Below are 16,080 nucleotides of genomic sequence, written 5' to 3'. Positions count from 1 at the left end.
TTTTATTTGCTGCTAGTCTCCAGATGAATTGGATGCATTTGCCGTTTAGCCCTGGGAGCAATTTTTGTGATTACTCTGCAATGCCAAGGACAATGAAGTCACAAAACAGATGGAAATAGCTCATTTGGATGTATTTAGGAGTTTGTTACTGTCTAATTGCAGATGCAAATACGATTAGCCAATAAATCTTTTTTTCATTACAGTTTTTTTGTGGTAAATGTCATGACTTGTTGAGTGCTTCAACTAGGAAGTGCTTCACTGTATCTTAGAGAAGAGACGTAGTGAAAAGGGTTCAGCTTTGGGAGGATGCTCTGTCAATATACACAAGCACACTCACATGCACGCACATAGTCATACAGTGTATAGATCCACATGCGCAAAGGCATCCTGAGCAGACATTTTCAGGCCTGATATGACTAAAAGGATGGTGAATTTTTGCTGAGAAAAGCGCTTTCTTTTCTGCACCATATTTCATCTCCTCTTCTTGGGAGGTTATCGTTTGCAAAAACGTGCCCTTGATATGGGTTATAGCAGCCAACTTGTACCCATTCCCCATGTTAAGATTGAAAATAGAGTGTTCTTGACCTCTTGCCTTTGAAATTCTCCTACTATTGCTGCATTCCTCCCCTAAGCTGTCCTCTTTTTATCCCATAGCTCTGAGGCTTTTGCCACAAGGCTAGCGTTTTCATTTCCCATGCTCCAGCGCTTCTTTGGCGACGGAAGACGGAAGTAAACTGAGTCATAAGCCATGTATAATGCATGTCTTTATACAGAGATTTAAGTCAGCTGTGGTTATAACCAATAAATACATTCTCAATGCATGATAGCCAACAACAACATGCCCACAGCTGCTTAATAATTCACAGACCAAGTTTTCCAAATGTGCGCTGTGAGCCACAGAAGAACACGGGTGATTTTCTAAGGTATTCTTCAAATGTTTATGTTTCAATAAAGACAGATAACGGTGGTATATCTATAGGTAACCCTTCCTTTCTCTGAGGTATTAAGCACTTACTGTATATCAAATGTTATTTAAACTAAATCCACTATGTACAGTAGAATTTGAAAATATCTGACTTTGGTGTCCCCCAGTAGTAATGTCAAATAAGACGGTAAAACAGATGTCTATATTACACAGTTTACTGAACTCTTTCACTAGATCAAAATTTTACATAATTCTTTCAAAATATTAGAAAAAATGTATAGTTATATATCTTTTTCAAAGCATTAAAGCGAAAGATTAATGTGGATGTAAATGAAGGAAGGGGTAGAGAAGATTTTACACAAACTAGATTAAGGTACAAAAAAAAATGTTTAGTGGCTCATTTCTCAAAGGCATTATAAATGATAAGTGGATGATGTCAAAGATGGATGTCAGCTCAATATTGTAGCTTTCTGATGCTGCTATTGTGTCATACTGTGTTGCCAGAAGAGGAACAAGATACCGCCACATGTTTTTTTAAAAGGGTCAAAGCAAAACATCTGAACATGACATTGACATCTTTAGAATAAAAATATGTTTATTTATATTTATATAAAAAAATATGCCAATACATAGATCAGCACCTCCGTAAGGACAGCAAATCTCCCGTCTCATTTTCTGACTTTCTGTGCTTGGCTGGATATATGAATTTGGTTTTTAGCCTGTTTCACTGGATTGCAACGTAATTGTTGTGGTAAAGACCTTTTTTGCCGCCATGTTTAGATGAGTCAACCTTTAAAGTTTCTATTCAAATAGCTGACTGTTATTGTAACAGTAATCTGCTCTAATTATTGTGTGTATTTAGATTTCAATATTTGTTTAAGGTGGAAAGATAGTGTGTGGATTCCAGAGTGGATTTTGTATTGCCTAATTTTCTGTTCATATTAAGCATCAGTTTGTGTGTCTGCATTATTTTGCGTAAGCTTAGGGTGGTCAACATAGATCAAATAATTGCTGATGATTGCTTGGCTTTTTAAGAGACCAAATGTGGAGAAAACTTGATCACAGTAATGCTATGGTGCTATTTAGACACATTGTGCTTAAGTGAGGCTCCTACTGGGACAACCATCTTTGTCTGGTCTGGAAATAAGCTTTGGTAATAATTTTTTTCTTTTGTGACAAGGCTCTGGCTTGGTGGAATGACACTGACCATCTGGTACAACTTTTGATAGGGGTGGCAAGAGTGTCATTGTTAAAGTGCCAAAAATGCGACTGAAGGCAAGCAGTGAGTCTCAGAAGCAGTTGAATGGGTTAATAAAGAGCGCACTGATTAGTGATTAGCTCCCATGTGGGTAAGAGAAAAGGAGGGAATTTTTGACTTGATTGGATGATGAACTAATAGGAGGTTGACTCTTGAATTTTAAAGTGATATGATAATGGAGGGAGGTGGGAATGAAAGGAATGCAGCCAAGAGGTGTGGCTTCGAAGGAGTAATGAATGAAAGAGTAGCCTAGAGGTGAAATAATTAAGAATGAGGTAGTCTTCCTTATTAAACTTTCGCTAAGCTCAATTACAATGACAAAAGACTTGTCTGATAAACCATTCGAACAAAAGATCATTGGAAAAGAGTACAAGCACTTTTCATGGAATCTCTCCTGAGCTGAATAGTACCTTGGCAGAATATAATCTGGTGTCACTATCCGTGTCTCTTTTAAATGTGATCTGTTTTCAGAACTACTGTTTCGTCAATGTAGCCATATTGTTATCCAGCCAAAGGCTACAACCATTGCACTTTTTTTTCTGCTCATGACTGTGAGTTGAATCTGCCGCGTTGCCTCTTCTATGCCCTACATTGGTGTCATGTTGGTGTGCAGAGTCTGCAAAAACACCAGAGAGGAAACTGCTCGGGCTAGCTTCACCTGGACCGGCCTCTCCATCATCAAAACTAACAACACAAGCTCCATCAGCAAGGCACGGCTAAGGTCTTTGGGGATGGTACATGTGTGTGTATATGTGTGTGTGTGTGTGTGTGTGTGTGTGTGTGTGTGTGTGTGTGTGTGTGTGTGTGTGTGTGTGTGTGTGTGTGTGTGTGTGCATGCATATGTAAATATGTACTGGTCCTTATCCCCTAAGATTCAATCAATGATTTTTCTGTTTGCAGAACATGCCACTTATTTATGTGGACGAGTGAACAGCAAACCAGGGTCAATGAACAGGATCAATGATACACACATTGGTAATGTGTCATATTTTACAGAAGACTAACCATATAACCACATAGGTCACCAATGGCATGATTAGGTAACATTTTGACAATGTTTAGTGAATACACAATTCTTAATTGTTACTACGGTAATTACGTTAGAATAATGATCATTTTATCCCTTTAGTTGAATCATCCATTTTCTGACATTTAGTTAGCATCCCTAGTTTTGAGGCATTTACTTGGACAATGGCTTTGCCTAGAGTTTTCAAATTATCAATTCAGAATTGGGGGTTACAAGAGCATTAAAGGCAAAAATGCAGCAAAATGTATTTCTACCAGCAAATGTCAGGCAAGCATCATATTGAACAATGATGTAACTTTAACATCACAGTATGCAGAATACGCACATCAATGCAGCTTGGAATCCATAATTCATTTGTTCGGAATTAAATACAGCCGAACAAGTTCGCAGGGAATCACAGTATACAGTGGCTGATTAAATCATATATGAGATGCTTCTGTATTTACAGTGCATCTTTTCCCAGTCAGCACACTGTCAGCAGTTTGATTCAAACACAAATCTGACTGAAACACAAATAATTTCCCTGTCTGGCTCAGGCATGCTTGTCAGATTTTGCAGGGTTTTGGTGCTAAAACGGCATTTCAGCGTAACAAATAGGCCCACTGCGGGCTGATTTGTGATTCTTTATTCATGGCTGAAACACTCAGAATCTGTCTGTGTCTGTCTTCTTTGTGTGAAGAACAACATATAAGACTGATCACAATAACCCTGCCACTTGTTGATTTCATGTTACTCCAAAATTAGAAGAGGACTGTTAATGGAGTGAGGTGCCAGGTTGGCAGAGCGCTGGCAGCACTGCACTTGGTTGAGAAAACAAATTATTCATGTTAAGAGACTCAATCAATGTGTATTTCCGATGCCTCTGTCGTTTTGATTGAAGGCAACCAGTGTGTCACCCACTGAAGTGTTTCAGAATTAATCAAATTGGGAATGTATTTATGTATTATTTCCTGCATATGGATTGACTTAGTAGGGGTATCCAGTTTTACCCAATTAAGATAACAATTAACTCTATTAACATAGAGAGAATTAACTGCCTCTGTTTGGCTGAGTCTTCCACCGAAAAACACAGCAATTACGACTCATATTTACGTTTATAGTGGCTGCGCCCTCTAGTGTCCTCCCGTAATTATAACAGTAGCAAAGCAGGAAGTAGGGTGACGAAATATAGGAGTGCCAAAATTTGCATAAGGAAGAAGGTTAGGGGGGTGGATTGGTCAAACAAACATAGGACTCAGTCCACCCTGTCCCATTTAAAAATATAAGTAAACAGCAAGGTTCTTTTACTTTACTGGACAAACAAAACTACTTGAACTACCTGACATTCTGCGTCATGTCCATAACCGGTAGTTTTGGTGCCTAAACCTAACCAAGAAGTTTTTGTACCTAAACCTAACCAAACTGTGACCGCTTCACACCGCTAACAACATGTTTAAAAACTGCAACCGTTACATTCTGTGGTTTACATATGAGGACGGAAAACGCTTCTGTAGGTCATATTTCCTGCCACCTCTTGGGGCGCTAATTTAGGAAACGCTTCTGTGGGTGGTATTAGAGGGTAGGAATATCGTCATATGGTTAAAAAGACATGTTGGTTTGGCTTCTTGGCTGTGGATGTTACATGTCCATAAAAAGACAGCAGTAAAAAAAATCAATGGCCTTTTATTTTTTACTGAGGTGTTCAGTCAGTTTTTGCTGACAGATATAATCTTGAACTTAAATCAAGAGGTATTAAAACACAACATTTGGCATTGCTTGCATCTCCATCAGCTGATTTATGTTATCTGCTACACAATCATCTCAAAGCATAATCTAATTACCCCCGACATTTCCTTGACTGCGTTTGACGCAAGCCTAGAGGGAGCTGCATAAAGACCTGCTCTGCTTTACAACTGAATTTCACATTATTACAGTTGTTTTAGTTCATCTAAAAAAACAAATTAGTTCACGTGTCCTTTGGCAAGTCTTTCTTGTTTTATACTAGAAGAAAAGCCTGCTGAAGATTTATGGCATCAGTATTATGTCATATCTCGCGAGCGTGATAAAACATGCTCACGAACAAATTATAAAATTTCACATGCGCAGAAATTACTCTTTGCGTATCAATTCAACAATCAAGAGTTGTACAGGCAGCTGTGAGCGTGAAACAAAACATAGGGAGAGGGAGAGAATGGCACCTGTGTGTATTAAACTAAGCAGCACACACAGAGCAGTCACAACGCGCCTTTGCGAGCGCTGGAGGGCATACACACTCTCGCAGGTAAACTGTCCTCTCAAAGTTAATTTCTGCTCGCTCGAGTGAAACTGACTTTTGAAAATTTGGGGGCAGAAGCCAAGGAGGCACTGGCCCTCTTATGATTGATCACTTTCAAAGCGATCTCATCCACACGGACCTCCTTAGTTTACTGGCTACCAGTAGCTTGGTAGGCTATGGCGCCATAAACATTCTCTAGACGTTGCCCTTAACCCCACACCCTTATAAAACGTTTTGAGTTTTGAAAACCAGTTCCAAATTGTCCTTGTTTCCTCAACCACCATTTCTTTTCAACCCCTTTCTCCCTTCCCCCTTGCTCATGTATTCCCATACTCCCTGTCTCTGTCAACCCAATTCCCCTAAAACAGGATCAGGAGAGAGGCCCCCTCCAGTTTCTATCCACCTCTAATAGGCACTTCCTTGTGTTACATGATCACCGGGTGTCAAGATTAAAGAATGGCTACTGCTTCCCAGGGCAGACATAGATGGGAGACAGAGAAAATAGCACTCCATAAATACTGATAAATCGAGCACACTGCCTCCTCTCCATCCACTTCCTCCCTATCCACCTGGCCCTGGTGTCAATGTGAGGGGCTGAGCAAGTTAAGCCAGGAAAAAAGTTGAACACGCCAGCCACTTTCTTGCACTGCTGATATTGCAGTTTAGTTTGGGCAATTCAGGGCCAATTGACTGACTTGGAGGTTTTATTCACCCTCCAATCGCCTCCTCTTTGAAGTGGGACTCACAGTACAAGATTCACTAAAGGCAGCTGCAGCCAGAGCACAATGGCACCAGCTTACACTCAAGAAACTACATACCATACTACACCACTCTCTACCTTACACAAGTAAGCTGCTATTATACACATACAGTACAAGTCTTGCCTGCTGTCTCTGCCGGGGTTATAACCTACAGAAGATGATTGATGCACAACAGAGCAAGCATTCCTCTCTACTGAACACCACACATGTGCAGTGTAAGGGACAGCGACTGGCACCAGTGGTAAAGAATGGCCAGCTGGTTGGGTCTCCTTCCTCCAGCAGGCAATCACAACATGTTGCCAGGTGGCAACCCAGTGCCATTGTTTATTAGTAATCCCAACAGCCTTCATGGAAACCGAAGTGGAGGCAAATGGAGTCCAACAGTGCAAGAAAGCCTCTGCTGCATTGAGACTGTTTTGTTCTGTCCTGTCATATTGGAGAATTTTAATGTTTGGTTAAGTCGGCAGGAAACTGGCTGGTGATAAGGCTCTGGGCATTACCATCACTAGCAGTTTATCTATGAAATAATGAGGTACATATAGAGACCTAAAACCAGGCACTTGTTTTGTGTCTTTTTGATAAATAAATAGTTTCAGAACTCACACATACAGTAATGTTTGGTAATTTTGTGTAAGGAAACCATACTGTTGTTAACTATCCTAAATAGTTTTGCAAAATGTGATGTGTTAACTGTAAATTGATGCCATTTTGTCACTTTAGTCAAATTAACTTAGAATTTAATATGAAGATGCTGATATGACACTGAAAAGAGCAGCAGCCATCCCAAAGTATATTTCCACTTAGAAACATGCCAAGCAATGTGATTCATAATTAAGATATTACTTAAAATAACTGCAAAAATGTTTTTGTAATCCGGCATTTAGTCCCCAATCTGCCGCATACATCTGTCCTCCTAAGTTTCTAGTTAATTTGATTCAGCGTTTTGTCTATTTTTACTAGTTCTCTGGCCATAGTTTCATTCCTACTTTTAAATATGCAAACCATGCTGACAGCTGACCTAACCCTCTTTCCTGCAATGCTATAAGCGTTTTTGTAGATTGACCTTTTTCATTCAGAATCTTTTTTTTAAATAAAAAGGTAAGTGGCCTAAAATGAGACTGGGATTTTTCTCTGTTTCTCACCAAGGATAGAACATTATTTTATTTTATTGGGGAATGAATACATTTATGTATTTTACAGTGTGATCATTAGTATTGTAGACAGTAGCTTTTCAGTAGATTTCTTTATTAGAGTTGGTTTAACATGCACAGTTCCATCTGCTTCAGTGTCTTTCAGTCAACATCTGCTTCCTTGTTTCATCTTCAGCGGACATTACATGTGGGACTTGGCAGGGTTCAGTTTTAGCTCTTGCTTTATTGAAATGTTTAATTCCACTTCCCTCCCTTTCAAATGAGAAATACTTGTAAATATTGAGCAATTTTGAACCTTAAATTATCTGGAAACACAATAGCAGAGACAACGGGCCACATTTACTGTATAACCTGTTAATTTCATAATATTTCCTTTCAAAGCACATACAGTTTAAATAACTTCAAGGCACGAATGATCATTAAAAACAACAGATTTTGATTCTGGCAATCAAACTTAGGAATACTGATGCCATCATTACATGCTATGCAGTAAGTTTTGGTTTAACTATAATTATAAACAGAATTTAATGTACCCAAACATAAAGGCTATTTGAGGCCAAGCAATATTAGCAAGATGTGCAGGCCTGGAGGTGATATGTTTTGTTTCTTGTCTTTTAATTATAGTCTTCATCCTGAGGCAAATCCAATTTATATTAAATAATGTCCAGAACAATATTACAGCCTTCAGGTGTGAATTTTAAACTTTAGTCTGAGCAGATAAAACACAATGGTCAGGAATTTTAAAACACAAACAGTCATGGAAATCCAACTACAGCAGATAATCCACATCATTTGCAAAGACAGGCCATTATGAAACTCACTCAACATTCATTCATTGAGTAGATTTAAAATAATGATTGCATGAATGATATGTAGAAATTAGGCTGACCAAATATATGACCACCAGTTGAAGACGTGATACAAGGATATAAGAGTTACCATAGCAACAGCCCTGAAAGCAATGCCAAATGATCACAAATATGCATGGATTTCTCATCAATGTCCCTCAGGCTAAGTGTGACAGGATGTCGTGCTTAGGCATTTAAACTCACATACTAGGAATGCAAATGTACTAATGGTTCACCCATTGGGACACACACATACACACACACACACACACACACACACACACACACACACACACACACACACACACACACACAGGCAAGGTCAGGTAGATAGAAAAAATCTATATGTTGGTACTTCTGTGAAAGTGCTGTGTCAGGCCATTCATGTGCTACTTCTGGAGTCAGTAGCACAATGCCTTTTACAGCACTAAGTTGTTGCAGACAAAGAATGCAGCGCTAATCAACGGAGTCTCCCACAAATTGTGTCTATTTTGCTTTAGCAGCTACATTTTAGGGGAAACATATTGCTTCCAGGATAATGTTTTCCTTATCACACATCAGACTGATGGTGTCATTTAAGATCATCTAGGAGGACACTCTCCTTACTTCTCCACAACTGCCACATTTACATAAAGAGGTGCATGTCTGAAGGGACTTTATACAGCTCTACTGTTCTCTACTGCTTTACTGTTGAATTTTTCAAAATTAGGACATACTGTATGTTCTGAAAATAAAAGCTTCTCATCTCCATCCCGTTTACATATTTTAAATCCTACACTATATGAAATGTTTTAGCAAATGTTTCTGTATTCTTAAGGAATAATTGAAGGTGCCTAAAATGTTCCAGCAGGGAGTGTTTCTCGCTTGCTAGTCAGCCCTTGGAAGATTGGAAAAGATTAAAACCTTCTCTGTGAAAGGCCTAATTAAAATTCTTCAGAAAAATGATCTGCCCATGGTTGTTCACATCTTAAATTGAGGCTTTTTACACTGCCAGACACTAAGCTGACTCATAGAAATAAATAATACTTTAGATTTGTTTATACATCATTAACAGTAAGTGTGGAAGTCCAGGATTGGACACATTTTTGAACCCATTCTTTTATTAATGCACATTAATAATTAAAAATTAAGTAATAGATCTAATTTGCTCATTACAAAAGACAATATTAAAATGTGGATGAATTTGTTGATAGATAGCAGATGTATTCATTATAACTGATAATAATAATAATTTGATAATTGCAAATAAATAGATAAAATAAAATGTGTTTGATTTGTTTATATTGTTATATGCATCTTTATGATTTTCGAGTTGCATTGAACATTTGAAAACAAAAGTATTAAAAGCTTAAAGAATATCATATTTTCTGTCTGTGTTTCAGTCATGAAGATGGTCTTTCTTACAGCGCTGATCACTTTGACCGTGCAATGCTTCAGTCGCACCGCGCTCCACTCTATTCCTATGGGTGACGTCAAGCGACTTCAACGTACACACAAAGCATTCCGGGAAGGCGGCGCTGCATTGGAAAAAATGCTGCGCGTCCAAAAGCTGGCCGATGCCCATCTTTATGCAAATGAATCCATTGAACGTGACGCGACTATCCAGTAGAAGTAGAAAAAATCTTTCAAACTAACCTTTGTCGATCTGAAATGAAGACAGATTCAGCAACTGTATGGCCTATTTCTCGCTTAAAATGTTTTCAGAAACACGTTTCGGTGAACTATTTTCGTAAAATACTAGATCGTATTCTCAATGCGCCGCCATGACACTTGGTTGAAATTCTTGAGCAGCCAGACCCCTGTCACGCGTTCATGCAATCAGCTGCCGGTCAAGGGCGTGAACCATGGATGTATGACGTCTCGACACCACGCTTCAGTCGTGTCGGCAAATGGATATGTACCGTTAGAGAGAGTTTAAACTTTCATGTTCATTATTCATGGAACAAAGCACAAGTGCTGGGGCAAGTTTATGGCTCTAGTGCACTTGAACATGGCAGTCAAAATGAGCATTGTTTGGTAGTTTTATTGCCAATCAAATCTGGTCCTCTCAAACCCTTTAAATGCTTGTCCCTGTTATAACACACTGACAGTTGTCCAGAGAAGTCCAAACCAACTGCTTCTTAAGAGGGGCTACATTTTCTTAAGATGAGAAATCCCCATCACAGTCTTGTCTGTCCATAGTGACCCGAACCAATTATGAAAGACAAAGACTCACACAGTATATTTGAAGCTCTGGGAATGTTTTGTTGCTTTAGTTTGTTTTCAAAATTATGCTCTAAAAGGCTGCCCTATGGTAGGTGAATGGCTATATTTACATGCATATAATGATGAACCCATTGCTAACAATCAAAAGTAAGGCAAACGTCTGATAGAACTTTAGTGTTGTTCTAATAACTTAAGTACGTATGGCTTCACTTTTCAGTTGTTTGTTTGTTTGGGATAATCACTAAATCACTCAACCAATTAGCAATCACTTATCACAATGCCCCGCCACGATCAACCTTTGCAAAAGCAATTGTTGTCTTTCACCTATTACAACCTTTTGGGAAGAGAGAGAGAGATAACACATGTGAATGATGCACCTCTGAAAACAGTATTCTTGATGAGAATACAGAGTTACTATCCTGAAAATCTTCGGTGGATGTGAGCTATCGTTTTCAGTGTGCAGCCTGGAAATCACTGTCAGTGCAATGGCAGCTGCACTGTAGGCCCCTGGAACTTGTGAGTACCACAAAAACACTGAGCTATGACCAACCAGCTGGATGTGTGCCACAGAAGTTTGTGCACCGACTTTGTTAAAGCATGAGGCCAGAAGGAAATCATTTGAGAACAGTAAAGCTGCAGGCCTGACAACCAAAACAATGAGCCCCATAGAGCTGAGGGGAACTGCAGAGCTGAGTGGTAAGTCTCTGTGTGTTCATCTCGCAACCCCTTTCACATTATACATAGTCAATGGATCCATTATTAATATAGAAATATTGATTGAAGCAGCTTTAACAATATATTCCCCATACTTTAGTTGCCACAAGTGAATGGATAATGGAGAATATAACACTGAAGTATGTTTACAGTATAAAAACATATGTTGGCTGTGAAAGTTTTGTAGATATGTTCAACAAACAGTAAACATGTATGATATATCAACATGATATGCTGACATAGAACATAATCCACAGAGCATTACATTTTCTCAAAAATGTAATTATGCAATGGCTACCCACAACATTACCAAGCAGATGCAGGTGGAAAAGAAAATATTCTCAACAGTTTGGCAAATTGCAAAATCCTGGCCACAGCTGCATTTCATCTCCATATAAATTGGGGCCCGAAGATATTTTACGTCTGAGAAGACTGTATTTTGTTTAAGATACCTCAGACACAACTTCTAGACTGGAGCAGATCAAATTACATTGCTGGAGGGAACATGGGAGGCAACAGTGAGGCAAATGAAGTTAAAAGGTTCAATGTGGAATCGCTGGCCAGTGCAGACGTCTAATGTTCAGTAATGTGAAAGACCACGGCAAATCAAAACATATCACGCCCTTTCCCTCTCCTACTCACAGTAACATGGGTCAGAATATTCAAATGAATGTACAACCACAGCTATCACCAAGCCAGTAAAGACCAAGGCGGTGTCAAGCAAGATAAATGACTGTAGTTATTACTGTGTTGTCAGAGTTATCATATTTTTAAGGAGTAATAACTGAGCTCCCTAGCAGTGCTCAATGGCACTGGGGTCAGGTTTATAGTAGCTCAATTATGTTTCCTACCTGGCAACCACCAAATGTTAGGTCAGGATTAATAGTTTGCAGAGAACTGTACGTGTTAACCAAATATGCAAGGTCTGACATTGCACATTTGAAAGCACCTCCTTACTTACGTGGTTTTACTCACAAACATTTAGCAACCACGGCTCTTACATATTATTCAAATGATACCAGTACATACTAATAACATCTAGGTGATCAGCTGATTTTCTTTTTCATGTCTAATGCTAAACCCAACACACAAGAAAATACTGCAAAATTATAATTCCAGTGCAAAACTCTATCACTACAGCTCCTGCAAAATGAACTTAATAATTAATGATTGTTACACAACATCATATTCAGGTTCATCAGCAGTCAGAAGGCAAGCCACAAAAGGCTTTGCTTTCAGCCATGAAACTGAAAGTGCATATGTGAAATTGCTGTCTAACTCTGTGTGTACTTTTATTTATTTTATTTTTTTAGCGGAGCTGCTCAGGAACACAAAATGAATTTCAGTGTAAACCGACAATAAAGTTGTATCGTATCTTATATATATTTGTTTGATAAATAATTGATTTCTGTTTGCTTGTTAACTTTTGTACAATGTGTTTCTTAATTGTAACTGTACTTATGCTCACTCACAAATGTTCAGACTGTGGTCACCCACTGTGAAGAAAGAGAAAGAGGGACATGCAGAGAGACTGGACAGAGGCTGCATTCAGATGACGAATTGTGTGGATCGAATGCCTAAATAGTTTATAACAATAAAATTGTCACTGTTGTGATGCTTTTCTGAGCCTGCTTTCAGCTCCCCCTAGGCTTCACACAGAGCCCAAAATTTGTAGCTCTAGTAACTGACAAAGATAGCGAAGAGCAGTACATGCAGCAAAAAATTTCAAAACCATGGTTGCCTTCTCAGATAATAAGTCAATGTTTTAATACAGTTAATGTACTGTGCCTGGGGGTGAGAGGGCATCCCTCCACATGAATGTTCAGATGTGTTTTTTAAAAGGCCATTGTAAAAAAAAAAAAAAACTGAAAATGTCCTTCTGGAATTGCTTATCTAAGCTTGGTTTAAATTCCATGGTGTCAAGAATGCAATTAACCACTTGTGATCAGCTACCAACCCTATAATTATGAGCCTACGGGGTGAGAATTATTTTTGAACATCATACTATGCAAGCACGGTTAGGCCCCATGTGGTCTAACGGGACTGATAGCAGCAGCACATAGGTCAGACAGGCCCTAGTGGAGGTCAAATGATTTAGCTGCCTCTCCAAAATATTGGTAAGCAAACCAGCAGTTCTGTGGGATTCTGTCACGTCATTATGTGACCCTGTTGTTTGTTTGCGATAAAAACTGTTTTGTTTTTTTCAAAACTCTCGGGAGGCAGCCTTCTGGCCACTACAGCTGCAGTCCTCCCCCACATAAAAGCAATGCCATGCCAATACAAGAATACAAAGACAGTGACAGAGAGAGCTGGTGGGTTCTGCCAATACAGGACTAGTAGTGTGCTGTTTTTAATTAATATTCATACACAATACGCTATACATAGTGCAGCTTTGTGTGCAAAGGGTGACTGCATTCATTATATCATCCATTCCCTAATTATGTTTAAGGGTGTTCATTTCCTCACCTTTCAAGAAGCACAGCCACATGTTTTTCAGACAATTCATCAGAAAGTTGCACTGCCAAGGTCTGTAAAAAGGACTCCTGGTGCTGAATGTTCTCTTTTCATTGAGATTGGGTCATCTTAAGCCATGACACAAGTATAGCTTTAAGCTACTGCTGGCATTTTTATTTTGGCAGTATGATGTGGAATGCTTTCCCTCTGAAAATGATTACATGTTGCCAGCGTTTTGCCATTGAAAAGGCCACCAGATTGAATGAGGCATTCTGAATAGGGCAGCTTTTCTTCTGCAATTTCCGCTGCCAGTGCAATTCTGCACTGCACATTTGGAGACGAAGGGAAGAACCATACTGCAGTATTGACTGACTTGCTTTCAATATAATGTAAATTTCAAACATTAAAGCTTAACTTAACGTTTACATTCAGTACTGTATGCAGGATTATTCACGTATGGGAGCCACACAGACAATTTTTCAACTAGCTCTTTAAAGGCTAAGCTATACTGTGTTTTAGCTAGATAGAGATCTTTTATTGTTCATTGTGGCCTATTGACTTTTTTTTAGACTGATGTCTTGTGCTCTAAACCTGGCAATCATATATGTATAACGTACATTTATATATATATATATATATATATATATATATATATATATATATATATATATATATTTCTTTTTCTTCTTGTATATATGTGTTAATACTAGATGAATGTAGCTAATTAGGACTGCTTTCCAAAGAGAAATGAAAAACAAAACAAAAACTGCAGTGGCAGTCATGGAAGTGCAGATAAATGTTTCCGGACCAATTTCAAACAGAAGCCACTTCTCTAATTTCATAGAGTTGGTATCAGTATCATATACAGTTATCTTGCCTTGAGCCACATAATGACACCTAGTGTAAAAGAGCATGAGCTCCCCCCGCAGTTAGTCAGTGGAACAGCAACCAATGCAACTTGAGGGAACACGGAACGGCAACTTATCACTGGTGACACACACACGCGCACGCACACATACAATGAAACAAGCATGTACGTGCTTGCTTTCTTTCACGCGCGCTTGGAGACACGTCCAACACAGACCAGCACATACACAGAAATACAGATCCAGCTGACTATCTGCTTTCACAGAATGCAATTCAGGCAGTAATTCATCCATAACACGGAATCTACAAAAATGAAGAAAAACAAATCATAACAGGGCGCATGACCGCAACTCATTCCATATCCAATATCCGAGCTGTGATGACACTCACTTTTAGTTTATGGACCATGCAGTTTCCGGGACAAATTGATCAACATGGATGTTAAAAGTCACGACTGGACTGCAAACAGAATTAGCTCGAATACAAATATTGATGCCGACAGTATTCTGTAGGCCTGCTAATGCATCTCTGAATGTTGCCCCTGTAATGCCATTCATTGAAGCCGCGGCAGGTCTGCGTAATATGCGAACCTCCAAATTCTGAGTGTTTTATGCTCCTTTATTTCCGCACTTCTGCAGCATCACCGCGGGAAGATGCTGTCTCACAACGTGCAGAGAGAACGCAGCCGAGTGTACATAATCGAGATAATAACTCGATGATGGGTTTATAAGATAAGTCATATTATTTTGAATAGCCTCAGAACGCTCCGTCGACATTCAGTCCGGGTGGAGCTTGTAAGAACTTGCACACCATTTATTTAAAAAGGTAGCTTCACAGTGAGAACACATTGCCTCCATCCTGAAAAGGACACCACCGGCCACCTCAGTAACATGCTGACCACGCAACATCGCCATAATTGTGCCACAATATAGCCCTGCCTACCCGACTACTACCTCGTGGTCAGTGATGGACAAAAAAAGAAAATATATAAGATATCCTCATATTATGTTACCGGTCCAAGCGGGATAACCGTACAGCCTACTTACCTAAAACTGACTCTCCCCTCTTAGCTGTATTTGTGGTCCAAGATTTGTTAGTTCTCTAGCCAACAACTTCTGCTGGAGCATATGTATCCAGTGCTCATGCTGGTGGCTCAGTCGGTGATGTTGGATTGCGGATGATTTGGCAATCCTTTTCATGCTCAAAGGAAAAAAATCCTTCGCTTCGGCGTGGTCTCGGGCATTGGCGCGCAGAGGAATAAAGTAATGAAGTCCGTCAGGAGGGGAAGGAGAAAAGGGAGCTCTGGATGTGAGATTTATGCCGACGTGTTTGAAACTGTTCTGTTCTCTTTTTCTCTCACCGTAGGAGCCGTTTGCGGGTGGAGAGGTGTGGGATGGATATCTAGGAAGGGAGGCTAGGATGCACAGAGTGAGGGCGAGAAAGGGGAGGTACAAATAATACAGTCTTGTATTGTAGAGGACGGTCATGGCAGACAGTAAGGGGTGGGTCTGGACTATATGAGGCGGAAGGCGAGGGAACTGAGGGTGGATGAGGATAAGAAGCCTTGTTGTGACTTTTCTCTGCTGATTTACACCAAGGCTGTAGGTTGACCACCA

General features: G+C 39.5%; 1 protein-coding gene across 1 annotated transcript in view; it reads right to left on the bottom strand.

Annotated features, from left to right (window-relative positions):
* brinp1 (bone morphogenetic protein/retinoic acid inducible neural-specific 1) overlaps positions 1-15,858 on the bottom strand; it is a 126,108-nt gene extending 110,250 nt beyond the window's left edge. The window contains exon 1 of the mRNA XM_078272104.1: positions 15,511-15,858. The gene's annotated coding sequence lies outside the window, so the exon portion shown is untranslated. The remainder of the gene's footprint in view (positions 1-15,510) is intronic.
* Between the last annotated feature and the right edge of the window lie 222 nt (positions 15,859-16,080).

This window comes from Sander vitreus, chromosome 16 (assembly GCF_031162955.1).
Source record: "Sander vitreus isolate 19-12246 chromosome 16, sanVit1, whole genome shotgun sequence".
Lineage (NCBI taxonomy): Eukaryota > Metazoa > Chordata > Actinopteri > Perciformes > Percidae > Sander > Sander vitreus.
The sequence above is the reverse complement of the archived record's forward strand: the minus strand, read 5'-3'. Positions and strand labels throughout refer to the sequence as shown.